Here is a 14,226-nt window from a genome sequence, read left to right on the forward strand (position 1 = left end):
AATATTGTGAGTCACGTGGTACGCCCGCCCAGGATGGCTGACTAAACCGGAGCGGAGCTCGTTCGCTTCCTAAACTTCCTTAAAAACAGTTTCGAGTCGACATAAAGTTTTATTGTGGTGTGGCTTCGTACAGCGGCAGTGGAATGAGTCAGAAAATTCACTATTTCATGCGGAACCAGCCAACTACATCGCGAGGAAAAACCAAAAACTTTCAGGCTAAGTCTTCTGGAATGGCTGATTCACCTGCTGGAGCTAACGGTGAGAGCCCATCTAAAGACAACGTAGCTGCCGAGCTGACTGCCATAAGATCGATTCTTGAGAAGTTAGCTCATGACATGAATGCGGTGAAAGGTGGAATTGAGTCCCTGAATGAAGCCGTCAACAGCCTTGGTGATAGGGTCGAAGAAGCAGAGACAAGAATATCCCGTCTGGAAGATGAAGAGGCTAAAGCTAGCTCAGTTAGCAAAAACTTAGTGAAACAGAACTTGCGGCTGCAAGAAAAGCTGACGGCACTGGAGGGATTTCCCGGCCAAAATGTCAGAATATCGGGCGTTAAGAAGGAACTGAGGTCGGATCTTGAGGGATGTTTGAAAGATCTGATGAGTGAGGCTTTTGGACATTGAGGCTGATGATTGGTACAGAAATAGACAGAATCCATCGTGTGGGTCCCACCACCACCTGTTGCAGATTCGAGACAGACACATCATCGTCCAGCTTTCTAAGGACAAAGCCAAAGCATCTGTACTTTCATGACCCGAAAAAAGCAGATCATCTGGAAAGGCATGTGAGTCCGTTTCTTCCAGGACTACGCCCAGGAAGTACAGGAGAAACGTAGGAAATTTGACGAGGTACGACGCTTGCTGCAACAACGCAATATTGTCTATGCCCTTCGCTTTCCTGCCATTATGACATTCTCATTGGATAACCAGCGGCATCAGTTCTCCAAACCAGCAGAGGTTAAGCAATTTCTCAGCGGCCTGGATTCAACCATCGACCCAGCAGATGGAGGTGGAGATGAGGGTTCCAACACTGAGGAAAATGGGTAATAAGATAGCTATAGGTCAGTCAAACATAGCAGTATTACTGTAGACATGGGTTCTGCGTTTACTCTTAGCATTTTCTAAGCTATGGTTATGCCTACTTATTTTATTATTAGGCAATTTGTTTTCCTTCATTTGTAGAATACAAACTGCTTTATTCAAGGCTATGGACAATTTTTACGACCACGAGAATACGGTTTAAGAAACTATCTTGCAGTCTAATTCGGACTTTGTGGAATGTTATTAAGTGAATTGGGCATTTTAGGGTCACTTTTACGACATATTTTGGTTGTGATATATAGATGGGGAGGGAGGAGGAGCAGTGAAGAAGGAAGCCATTATGGGATCATCCAGTGCCTACGGACCAATGGAGTTCCTGTTATGTTGGGCTTGGTTTTTGCCCAATCGTTCTTATTTTTTTTGTTTTCCATTTTCATTTTTGTGGTGCCTACTGTTTTGTGCAGATGTGTTTATACTGCTATTGGGTTTTATCAAGAAAGTGGTTTTAAGGTTGTGTGGATTAGACAAACTGGAGTGTTTTGGGCTAACTGCCCATTTAAAATAATATGGCTTGCATGACTTTATGGCTTTGTGTAAAATAGTGTCATGGAATATAGCGGGTTGCCATAATGTTGTTAAAAGGAAAAAAATTCTTACATATTTAAAGCAGAAAAAAACAGACATTGCCATGATTCAAGAGACACACCTTGATGATGAGGAGTCGTTAAAATTAAAAAGAGATTGGGTGACTCAAGTGTATTATAGTACATTCTCTAATAGGAAAAGAGGGGTGATTATATTGATAAGGAGAAACTTAGATTTTCAGGTATTCAAGCATTACACTGATCAAGAGATTCGATGGATGGTCTTGGATGCGTGTCTGCAGGGACAGAAAATGACATTGGTTAATATTTATGCTCCCAACTCTCCTGAACCAGAATTTTTCCATGAAATTTGTAACACAGTACGGAATATTGGACACACTAATATTATAATTGGGGGGGATTTTAACCAAGTCAGGGATATGTTCCTGGATAAATCCTCCCAGCCCAGACAAATTAATGACCCAGTTTGTATGGCTGTGGACGTTATGACAGAAGAATTGAGCCTAGTGGATATATGGAATTACATCCTCAAGAAAGAGACTATACGTTCTTTTCTCATCCGCACTCTACATATTCTAGAATAGATTACTTCTTGGTGTCTCGCTCTCTGGTGTGTCAAATTATTGGTTCCTCTATTGGTAACATTGTTATAACTGATCATGCCCCTATTGAACTTGTCTTATCTAGTACTGAAAGTGTGAAACCTTCACTTAGGTGGCGCTTAAACAACTCTTTATTACAGAATGAGAGTTATTGTGAATTTATAAGGATAAAGATGAATGAGTTTTGGGAGTTTAATGAAGGTTCTATTGACGATGTTGGAATAACTTGGGATGCTTTTAAAGCGTTCTTGAGAGGGTGTCTTATTCAATATAGCTCATCCATTAAAAAATCTCAGAGGGATAAACTGTTAAAATTAGAACAGGACATAAAGGATCTTGAAAAACAGCACATACAGCATCCTGAGAGGGAAGTATGGAATAAACTAATTAAGCTTAAATTTGAAATGAACAGCATGTTGCAGAAAAAAGCTGAATATGCAGTTTTCTGTCTGAATCAAAAATATTTTGAACAAGGCGAAAGAACAGGTAAAATGCTGGCTTATAGGGTTAAACAGATAAAATCCAGTAATCTAATTCCTTCTATAGCTGATAATAATAATAAATTGACTACTAATAAAAAAGAAATTAATGAGGTCTTTGCTGAATTTTATCAAAAGCTATATACATCCAATGGGTTAGTAGAAGAACAGAGGATGTCAGATTTCTTTTCCTCTATTAAAATTCCTAGCTTGACCAGTGATCAAAGAAATTTTCTAGAAAGAGAGATCACCTTAGATGAAGTCAAACAGGCGATAGGTAGTCTCAGGTTGGGCAAGTCTCCAGGCAATGATGGATTCCCATCAGATTTCTATAAGGCTTTTATAGATGAATTGTCCCCAAGGCTTCTGGCTGTGTATCAAGATGCTTTACAGAAGGGCAGTTTACCTCCTAGTATGAGATCCGCGAATGATTACATTATTACATAAAAAGATAAAGACCCACAGTATTGCGGGGAATTATCACCAATTTCATTAATTAATGTTGATGAAAGATTATTTCAAGATACTTGCCGCTAGACTTGAGAAAGTGCTTCCTAGTCTGGTACATAGGGATCAGGTGGGTTTTGTTAAAATAGGTGCTCAGCTGATAATCTCGCGGGATATTACATGTATTATGGAAGAGCAGGAATAATGTAGATCCTGTTGTCGCCTTCTCCCTAGATGCGGAGAAGGCCTTTGATAAAGTTGAGTATGCCTTCCTGTTCTATACATTGAAGAAATTTGGTTTTGGTCCCACCTTTATGCAGTGGCTACAGGTAGTGTACACAGATCCTATGGCTACAGTTCTTACTAATGGGATAATGTCATCATCATTTACCCTAAGTCGGGGCACTAGGCAAGGTTCACCCTTGTCACCTCTCATTTTTGCTTTATTTTTGGAACCACTTGCTATTGCATTGCGAGAATGTAAAGACATTAAAGGGGTAGTTATGGGTCAAGAAGAACAAAACTTTTTTTTGTGTCACGGATGACATTCTCTTGATTTCAAGTAATCCAGAATTAGCAGTTCTGTCATCTCCTCAATTATTGATTCTTTTCTGAGATTTCTGGCTACACTATTAATTGGTCTAAGTCGGAGGCTATGCCTATCTCTAAATTTTGTCCCCCAGCTATTAGAAGTACATGGCAATTTAAGTGGATGTCTGAGGGCTTAATATATTTAGGGATTAAGTTGACACCCAGATTGGATAAAATAATGCATGCTAATATCTCTCCAGTGATTCAAAACATTCGCCCTCTTCTGCAGAATTGGGCAAAAATGAATCTTTCATTATTGGGCAGAATTAATTTGGTAAAGATGATAATCTCCCCAAAGCTCCAGTATATTTTATATATGTTACCTATAACATTTCCACACAACCTGTTAAAGCTTTATAATACAGTTGTGGAGGGGTATGTGTGGGCAGGCAAAAAGCCATCCTTTAATCGGTCCAAACTTTATGCTGCCCAAGATAATGGTGGGTTAGATTTACCCAAGGTGGACTTGTACCATTATGCATTTTCTCTCTCCCAGCTAGTTAAGATAAATAATTCTCCTGAAATGAGGCCATCATGGGTAGCAACTGAGGAAAGCTTATTGGCTCCCACATCATTAGAGGCCTTTTTCACTCAGAAAGGAAGACCAGTACCATTTAAAGACCCTGTTCTGGCTTTTTTGTACAAGAAACCTGGTTTAGATCTCATCAATTCATTAATACCAATCCTTTATCTTACTTCTAGAGCCTCTATTTGGTTTAATAAGAAATTATTAATTGGTAAATACGCCTTTCATGTATGGTAGCGGAGTGGGCTAGTGCAGGAATTAACCAATTGGGGGATGTATTTGGTCAAAATGGCTTGAAATCATTCATTGACATTAAACAAGAATTTCACCTAGATCAGAAGGAGTTTTGGAGATTTTTACAAATCAGACACTGTATTAAAACTAATTTGAAAACTGGCCTAGACCCCCCATCTAGTATCCAAGAGTTATTCCTAATTCCTGGTAACAGAAGAATCAGAGCTTCTAAGTTTTATGGGATATTTAGAGAGGCACGTGCACCTCATTTAGAAGGGCTGAAACTGTGCTGGGAGAAAGACTTGGGAATTCAGGTTTCAGAGGATAGTTGGAAGAAACTGGTTGCAGCTTGGTATGGTTGCTCACACGAAACACAGTCCCAGCTTATCTATTACAAATTACTCCACAGAAATTATTGGACCCCCAGTAAACTTGCTAAACTGAAATTAGTTGACAAAGATACTTGTTGGAAATGTCAGAAAGAAATAGGGACTTTAGTTCATATGCTGTATGGATGTGGAAAAAATGATCACTTGTGGGATGGGATCATTAAGCTCTTGAATGGTCTTTTCATATTAATGTTTCTAAGTCGCCAGCTTTGTGTATCTTGGGTCTTTTACCAGATAACATAAATCTAACTGGAAGACAGAGAGTATGGGTGCGTCTAGCCACCACAACAGGCTGTAGGATAATATTAAGGCACTGGAAGTCATCTATTGATTGTTGTTTTAAAGAATGGACTGAACAAATGACCAAAATGGCTTTATATGAACAGGTAACTTATAGAGTTAAGGGGAGAGAAGATATCTTTAACCAAGTCTGGGGTCCCTTTTTGCAATATTTAGAGGATGCATCTGCTTTGTGAGATATTGTGAGTTAGGTATATTCTGTATTGGATGTGAAAAGTCCACGAGTCAAGTATACCCAGATGTCAAGTTAAGTTTGTGGGCACTTTGTTTTGTTTGTTTGTTTGTGTTTTTTTTTTTTTTTTGTTTTTGTGCTGGCTGTTATGTAGTTCTGTTTGTTTTGCTTATTCAAAACCAAAACAAAAATAAGAACTGAGAGCTGACTATATGGATGTAATGATTGTTGTAGTCAATGATTCTTATGCTCTGTTGTCTGATAAAAACATGAATAAAAAAAAAAAAAAAAAAAAAAACAACATTGTATTTGATCTTATCACTTTAATTACGCCAAGGAAAAGCAGTTAGTCAAAATACAAGATTCTCTATCAGCTTCAAACTAAACTGCACCTGTAACCTTAAGCGGCTCGTTTCCTGAGTTAACTCCACCCGTTCAGATTATTCCACAAACGGAAAGCACACTCCACCCTCTCTATCTCATACACACACACACACACACACTTCTGCTTCTGCATACATGTTTCCATGACACCGAGGGCAATGAGAGGGGAAAAAAGTCCAGCACTCACACAGTATGGAAACTCTTACCCACAGAGACGACAGGGCAAAGCATTGTTTTCACAGGTAGAGCAGAGAAGCCCTTTGTTACAGGAAATGAGGTCATTTGGATAAAACAATCAAAATACAAGACTGCTACTGAAAACCAAACTACTATAAACGTCAGCACAGCCGGCGCCTGCTGGGAGCTACTCTCACTGCCAGTTTTGTGTGAGCACAAGAGAGACACACACTGCACTGCAGGAATATGGTATTAATTAAGGTTGAGGGGTGACTTGCCTGCCGTGATGGGGGTTTAACATTTGCCACAAGCAGGGAATTTTTACATGATTCACTTAATTGTCCATTAGGGAATCAGGCACATGGACAGGAAGTGATTTTACATCCTTTCCCAGATTTTGCAAAAACACATTTCCCTCTTATTCCCACCACATCCATATATATAAACATTTCTATATCATAAATCTCAAGCTTTAAAATCCAGACTTCAAAATGTATGTCAATGGGTTGTTATCTGTTACAACTGTAAATGTGTTTCCTTGGAGACATTTATCCACAATGGACAACTTCAAGGCAAGAAATTCCAACTTGTGGGCTGGATCGCACTTTTCACTGGGAGAAAGCCCTCTGCTTGCATAATCTATCAGCTGCATCTCTCTGTCCAAAAACAAGTGAAGAGGTGAGTTTGTCAGTGATTGTTTCAAATGGAATCACTTAATGTAATGCAGTCATTTTTACTAGTCTTGTACTTTTCCTACTACCACAAGTCAAAATGTTGACTGTGAAAACTGTGTATTGGGAAAAAAAATCAGTTATTGCAGTTTTAACACAAAGTAGGCTACTGCTGAAGATGTTGGTAAGTTTTTATGTTGTTTTTTGTTTGTTTGTTTGTTTTCGTTTTCTGGTATCTGATTCAACTATTTCAGTAAACTTTGACCTAAATGAGATGTCAGGAGATCTCCAAACTTATTATAATTCATCCTGACGGCAACAGAGATGTCTATATCAAATTACATGACAATCCATACAGTAGATGCTACAAAAACGAAAACTTTGACCTGTATCAAATGTCATGAAAATAAAAATTATTGACACATTCTGGACCAGTGGACCAATTGAGCAACATGACCATCCCTGGAGCCTCCCTGTTGTGCAGCTAAAATGTGGTTTTGGGAGTGAGAGCATGAACTGCATTGTCATGTAATATTGCAACAACATTATTTCAGTGATTAAATATTAGTACACCAGAAGGATATCATCATTCATGCATCAGTCCCTGAACTTCGTCACTTTTTGTCCTGTTTGTGTCATTCATTGTGACAACTCAGTTGCCAGTTGAGACATTAAAAACAAACAATCATGAGGGAAAAAGACAGTCAACAACTTACATCACTCACCACTTTCATCAAATTAACAACAGCCAATTTACACAGACTGACTTTTTGTTTCCAGAAATTAAAAGTATCCTCAAAGGATCAGACAAAAAATACCTCAGATATGAAGTCACCTCTTTTCTTTCCTCAGTAAGACAGAAAACATTCACATGAGGTTACCCACTGCTTGTTGTTAACAGACTATGTAAGCATATAGATATTTAAACTTCCACCTCGAGGAAAGCTGGGCACGCCGCCAGTAGTTTAGCTAATGGGATAGTTTTTATTACAGGACTGAAACGAAGCAAGAACTTGCAACAATAAAAACATGCAAAGAACGACATGCTTTTTTCAGATACTTCCACAATATGTGGTGTTTCAGAGTTGTTGTGAGAGAACTGGGATGCAGCCATGACGGACATGTCTTTGGGGACCGGCAGGCAGAGCAAGACACACCATATTTCACACAGCTGTGGACACACAGCTGTTTTTCTGGTTCTGCTGGGAGTCTCTCGTCGGTGCTGCCATGCTTTGCTTCCGTTCACTTTCCTTCTTTGCTTGTTCTGGCAGTGCCATCTTATACCCAGAGTTGCATGACATAATACAAAACTACTGCTTCTGGCTTCAGCGTGTTCTTGCACATTTTAAACCTGGACTCATTCAGTGCTATAGGGTCACCGGTACCAAATTAATCATGTTTTACTTTAAAACCTGACATTATAATCAACTCATTTATACGACAGACACACCTCTCAATATGATGCATTGCTGCTTTTTTTTTTTTTTTAAATGAAGGTAGGACATTAGATTTGCAGTAGTTTAACCCTTTAAAAGCTGAAGCAGTATCACTTTGTTGTGCTGCTTTAAGATGCCTTTTACAAGTATTTAAACATTGAACCCAACAAAATTGGTGCCATTTCTTTCAGAAAAATTGGAAAACAAGCCATAAGCAACAAGAAATGTTCAACAAATTGCAATAAATTATTAGATTTAGAAAATTATTTAATTAATTATTAAAAATCAAGGAGGATATTTCTTGGGAAATAATAGAAAAGCCAGGGAAACCATCATAATTGCCTGTTCAAAATTATGTTACAAAATTCTGATCATTTTTAAGCGTGTTTTGCTTGTGTCTGTGATCTCATACTTTCGCTCACTACCCAAAACTCATAACTGTAGACGAGGTCTGAGACATAGACTTAGCTCCTTCTTCACCATAACAGTCCAACTGAACTCTGCCTCCCTGCTGATGCCTCAACAAAGTACCTGTCTGTGTCACGCTCGGATTTACCCTTACTCATGAACGAGTCCCAGAGGAGTGTAGCCATCATTTCAGAAGTGAGGGGGACAGATTTTTCAGGAATAAGCTGACCTTTATTGAGTGATATATCATCCTCTCATATTCAATTGTGCCTCTCCTTAGTGGCTAAAGAACCAAATAACCACAAACAACCACAGTATGGCACCCAGGGACCAACTCAAGTTCTTTTAAGATTATCAAAATCATATAAAATACTACTATAAAAATCAAAAGTTTGAGCTGCCAAGCTCTGGTTGAGTTGACACAGAATGACGCTCACGCATCTACAGTGTAAGTTGACAGATAATTAAGTGCCAAGTGACAACACTGAACATGAAAGGTTCAGTAATAGCTGTGGAAATTAATCTCAGAGTCACTCTTATCCCATAGACAACATGTCCTTAGCCAGTTAAAATCTCTTCTCACCTGTGGAGCCTCAGGTTGATGGTCAGTGCTGCAGCCTGGTCTCTGTCCTGTCTGCTGTGTGCTGCTTTCTCTCTGCTCTATCAAATGCAATACAGACAAAAAATGTGCAAAGACATTTTAGAAGAGTAGTTCTGAAATAGCTGTGGAAAGATGAATGCCAAAGTCATTCTTATTCTATAAATATATTCCCCTATAGCCATTAGTTATAATCTCTCCTCACCTGTGAAGCCTCTGCCTGAATATCAGTGCTGGTCTCTGTCCTGACCACTGCGTGCTGCCTTCACCCTGCTCTGTCTGTTGCAGTGACACAGAATAACAGAATTATGAATTGTAGTCGGGAAGAAGTTGTGGAAATTAAGTCACTTTTATGTTCAAGATATATTTTCTCAACCAATTATAATCTCTCCTCACCTGTGAAGCCCCTGCATGACCATCTGGTCCACCTTCTCCTCCCTGCTCTTTCTATTGTAGCATTTAAGATTTTAAAAAATTAGCGCAAAGCAATAGTGAACACAAATTCTGTGCAGAAATGAAAGAGGAGAGGGTCTATTCATAGCATGAAGCTAGCTAGCCAGCCATAGATAACAACAACATTAGCATGGAGCTTTATTGACATTATTTAGCGAACATTATCAACAGACAACAGCTTTACTCAACTTACACGGTTTGTTTTCAAGGAGTGCAAGCTTTTTTGCCTCTTTCTGGTCGGTTTGCTGCACATTATTTGTAGTACTTTAGTTAAAACCGACAGTTCAGAGCAGTGCTGCCCGCGCACGTCTTCAACTGTATCATGTGATCACAAGTAAACAGCGCGTGTATGCCGCCGCCCATTTATGGTGCGTTTCAAGACCGCTCGGAAAAACGAGCTACGACATGTTACAAATGAACTGAACGGTTGTAAAAAGTGCGGGGGACACACCTATGCGCCTGCACAGAGATATTTGAACTACTTCACTTGGGACAGAAACTTTCTCCCAACCCAGAGGGGCCTATCACTGTTCTCCACAATAATACATCCATGGTGCTGACTCACATCCTGACTGCTTCGCACTCAGCTGCCTTTGGTCTCAGTGTGTGCTGAAGGTCACGTGCTGAAGCCAACAGGACCACATCATCTGCAAAGAGCGGAGATGCACGATGCAAAATCCCTCCAATAAAACAATCTGAGACAGAAAAATTGCTCTTATGTCCTATAATGTCCAAATGTCTGAAGCGTTAACCTGTGAGGACATGTCAAAAGTTAAAAGTGCCTTATTGTATGGGCTCACAAGTCAAAAACATTGGGAATTAGTGCTTTAACCCTTTAAAACCTGGTTCATCATTGGTTTTCATGTGCTGCATTCCTTTCACAAGCTCCTTAACCTTTTGAAACCTGAGCACATTGCCTTGATTTCTTTCATAAACTAAGGAAAAAGGCAATAATAAACTTGGGAAAAAAGTTCCACAAATTGCAAAAATAAGTAAAAGGTGACGAAGAAAATGAACTGAAAATTAGTGTGTAAAATTATGTTACATAAAAAATATATACTTTTTTTCTGCACTTATTTTCAGGTAATTTTCTTGTAATTCTTTTGTGATTTCTTACTATTTTGGGGCCATGTGGTGTTAATTTGCTCATTGCCTTGCCTTCATGCTTTTGACAGACAAACCAATTTCCCCAGGTTTCATAGGGTTAAGATGTACTGGAATACACATATATGATATTCAAAGAAAAGAAATCATTCAATAAAAAATACATAAAATACAGTAGCTTTTTTTTTCTTTTTTTTGCATATAGGCATCAAATGTGTAAACAAGCTTTGAGAAATATGTTGCTATTTCCATGATGGGCCAAATGAGAAAGTTTGAGTAGATTTCAGTTTTGTGTTGACCTTTACTGCCCTCAATATTTCCTTCATCCTGCTTTCTGAAGAACGTTTGGATCCTCTCTCCTGAGCACACAGAGTGAACTTTGTATTGGAGGGTCTGGATTTCCCTCCTCAGTTCAGCCAGCATGTGAAGAGCTCAGCAGACTAGTGAAAATACCTTGAGCCAGTTTTATGAATAGTGCCATTTAAAAAGGGATTGGTTTCGGTGAAGGCCTAATGATGCCATCGCGCTGGCGTCACAGAGAGAGAGAGGGGGGGGAAGAGAAAGCATTCTTTCCAGGCGCTGGAGCAGCACTTTGAGACTGGTCGACTGGAGTGAGGTGGTGTGGCGACTTTCCATCTCACATACGTCACTGACTCCTAATGCCCAGTTGCTCTCCGTGGCCTTGTCCAGTCACAACAGTAAAATTAGAGCCCAGATAAAGCCGGTGATTTTGCACATCTGTCAGCACGCTCTGAGATGGCTGCGGGGGCCATTCTCTCCTCTGATTATGATGTTTTTTTAATGTCCTCCCGAAATATTTCCACAGGCTCGTGATGGGCTCTATCATCGGCCCTGAAGCTATCAGGCCAGCTGACTTCTTCCGGCTATTTTAGAGGTGAAACAATAGAAAGCCAGAGGCCGGAAAGGTTAAACAGATGATGCATAGTTCTCAGAGCCGTGGACTGATGCCACAATTGTTCCAGAGGTAATTTGTTCCTGCATGTTTGTGGTGTTTGTTTGTGTGTGGTAGACTCTCAGGCTGTTGGCTAACTGGATACTGGCACACCATGACTGGCATAGAAAAGTAGGGGAATTTTAATCAGGTAACTTCAACTGAAAAGACAAAACTTAAAAGAGGTACACCAGAGATTTAGTTCTGCAGCTCCGCCAAGTGTAAGAAACATATTTAAAGCAGGATAGTTACCGTCTGAGAAATCCAGACTTTTAGGCCACATCCAGTTAATACCTTGTCATTTCAAAACGGATCTCCATACACAAGCTTTTAAGCACCTTTAAAGAAGTAATATCCATTCCTGACCCTTCACATACACTGGACGTGCGGTAAACAGGAGGCAGATTATCTATGAAGCTGGTGAGACCCAAGATGTCTTTGCTTGTACCGATGATGATGTGGAACTGTAAGTAACACGTGAGCATAAGCCGGCCAAAGAGGCGGAAAACATCGATTAGAAGTCTTTCTATTCCATCTATCGTTGGAGAAAGCCATAGCAAAGGGAAAGGGGAATCCACAAGAGAAGGATGAAATCATAAAAGGTAAAAAGGTATGTAGACCAGAGTCCTGTACAGGTCTCATTTTCAAGACCTGCAGAAACCAGAACTGCCCAGCCACCAACACATATAGCCAATTATTTCCGTAACCCAATCTGTCCCATCAACACAACAACATATTTTAGAACAAAGGTAATTCAGGATAAATAATATACATATATATATATATATATATATATATATATATATATATATATTTTTTTATTTTTTATTTTTTTTTTTTGCTTTTTCTCATAATAATAATAATAATAATGATAATAATAATATTAAGCAGCACATCTCCACAGTTAACGTGACTGTTAGTAACACACCTGATCGAAGCGGCACAGAAGACAGAGGTGAAATACAAAGTCAGACATTAAATTAAATTATAATTTTTCATTTTGTTGCAATATGTTTTTCATCCAGACACAGGATCTGACACGCATGTTCTTTTTTCACCCAAACCTGAACCCACAAATAAGACAAAATACCACCCGTCACTCACCTTTTATGCAGGTCACCTGCAATGCGATGCAGAACCATGATGTGGACCGAGCTGAAATGTTTTGACTTGACATGTCACGACTGATATAACTCGAAAAACTCAGTTGTCTGCATCATAGTTTTCAAAAGTCTATGTTTCCACACATCCAGACTAAAATTCAGCCCCAAAAGTCTTCAAAGTAAAACAGTGTGATGAGTGGATGAAACCTTAGTGTAAGACAAGCTCCAAAAACTCTGCATCCTACACGTCCCATGATGCAATTCAAATACACCCTCCCCGCCTGATAAATGTTCTCATCTTTAAAACTCCATATCCATTTTGAGTACCTCTCCTCAGGCTGAGTAAACTGAGACTCATGAGTAAAATCAATGGAGTGTCCTTTAAGATAACAATACAATCGCCCACTTTAAGATAAAAGTAATCTTCCAGGAATTCTCACAATCTCACATTGTGGCTGGTATTTGTACTGAGGTTATCAGTATTTGGTTTGCAAAGCTCGTTAAAGGGAAGTAACTGTCAGAACAGTGAGTCTGCTTCCTGAATCCCAGAGCAGAGACTTCCGAGCTGCGTGGGTCAAACTGGCAAAAAAAACACTCATGAGAAGCCACTTCTGGCTCAGGCCGATGGGGAATAAAGGGGAGACACTGTATCACTTAAAATCATCCAGCAACTTCCTGCTATTGAAGAGAAAAGACAGCAAATATTTTTGGCCTCTACAGTCAGTTGTTGCAAAGAAGCCATATGCAATATTGAAATTTTTTTACTCACTGTCTCCAGGTCAGTAATAGTGGAAGACTGAGTTGTTAAAGAGGCAACACAAAGGTACACTTAGCCAAAAAATAATCACAATTCTTTTGTTTTTGCTCCCATTTTTCAAGTTTTCAAGCACACAAAATAGTTTTTACTCTTTGTTAGCAAATTTGTTAGAATCCATGTTTGTGAGCATTTTTCCAAGATAACCCCTCCACCTGACAGGTGCAGCATATCAAGATACTGATCAAACAGCATGAAACAGGTGTGCTGTCTTCACCGACTTGAGTGGGCATCTGCTCACCTTTGGTTGTGTCTGGCAGTTTGGAGAAGCATCCTCTTCACAGATGAATCCCAGTTTACACTGTACCAGGCAGATGGCAGACAGTGAAGAAAAAATGGCGCTAGTTATGTTAAAACCCTAATAAATGTCTTCTTTTAAGATCAAACTAGAAATCTTAAAGTGGCCTTTCATTGTGACCATCCTAAGTAATCATTTGTGAAATCAGCACCTTGATATGTCACATCTGTTAGGTGGATGGATTATCTTCGAAAAGTGCTCACTGACACAGATTTTAACAAATTCGCCATTAAATTTTGAGTCTTTTGTGTGCATAAAACAGTAGATCTATAAAATGAAAACGTGACAAACTGGAGCAAAGCAAAGGTGCTGTAGTAAGTATGAAAGAAACCACTAAAGATGAGCTTTCACTGGTTATGTTGCTCTGTCCAGATGTACTTTGATTGTGTGGCATGGATACGACGCAGAGCCTCAGATTTAAGAGCAACAGCTGCAGTGAATGA

General features: G+C 39.3%; 1 long non-coding RNA gene across 5 annotated transcripts in view; it reads right to left on the reverse strand.

Moving 5' to 3' along the window:
- LOC148188675 (uncharacterized) overlaps positions 1-10,093 on the reverse strand; it is a 33,893-nt gene extending 23,800 nt beyond the window's left edge. Inside the window, exons 1-5 of one of the 5 annotated variants that reach the window (XR_015777413.1) lie at positions 9,706-10,078; positions 9,456-9,506; positions 9,265-9,338; positions 9,045-9,121; positions 5,703-6,602 (exon numbers count right to left, since the gene is read on the reverse strand). This is a non-coding gene — a long non-coding RNA (uncharacterized LOC148188675). Of the gene's footprint in view, positions 1-5,702; positions 6,603-9,044; positions 9,122-9,264; positions 9,339-9,455; positions 9,507-9,705 lie in introns of those variants that run through there. The other 4 variants (XR_015777412.1, XR_015777410.1, XR_015777411.1 and 1 more) reach the window with 4 other exon arrangements.
- Between the last annotated feature and the right edge of the window lie 4,133 nt (positions 10,094-14,226).

Source organism: Plectropomus leopardus, chromosome 9, assembly GCF_026936395.1.
Source record: "Plectropomus leopardus strain MGB_pleo_1.0 chromosome 9, ASM2693639v1, whole genome shotgun sequence".
Taxonomy (NCBI): Eukaryota; Metazoa; Chordata; class Actinopteri; order Perciformes; family Serranidae; genus Plectropomus; species Plectropomus leopardus.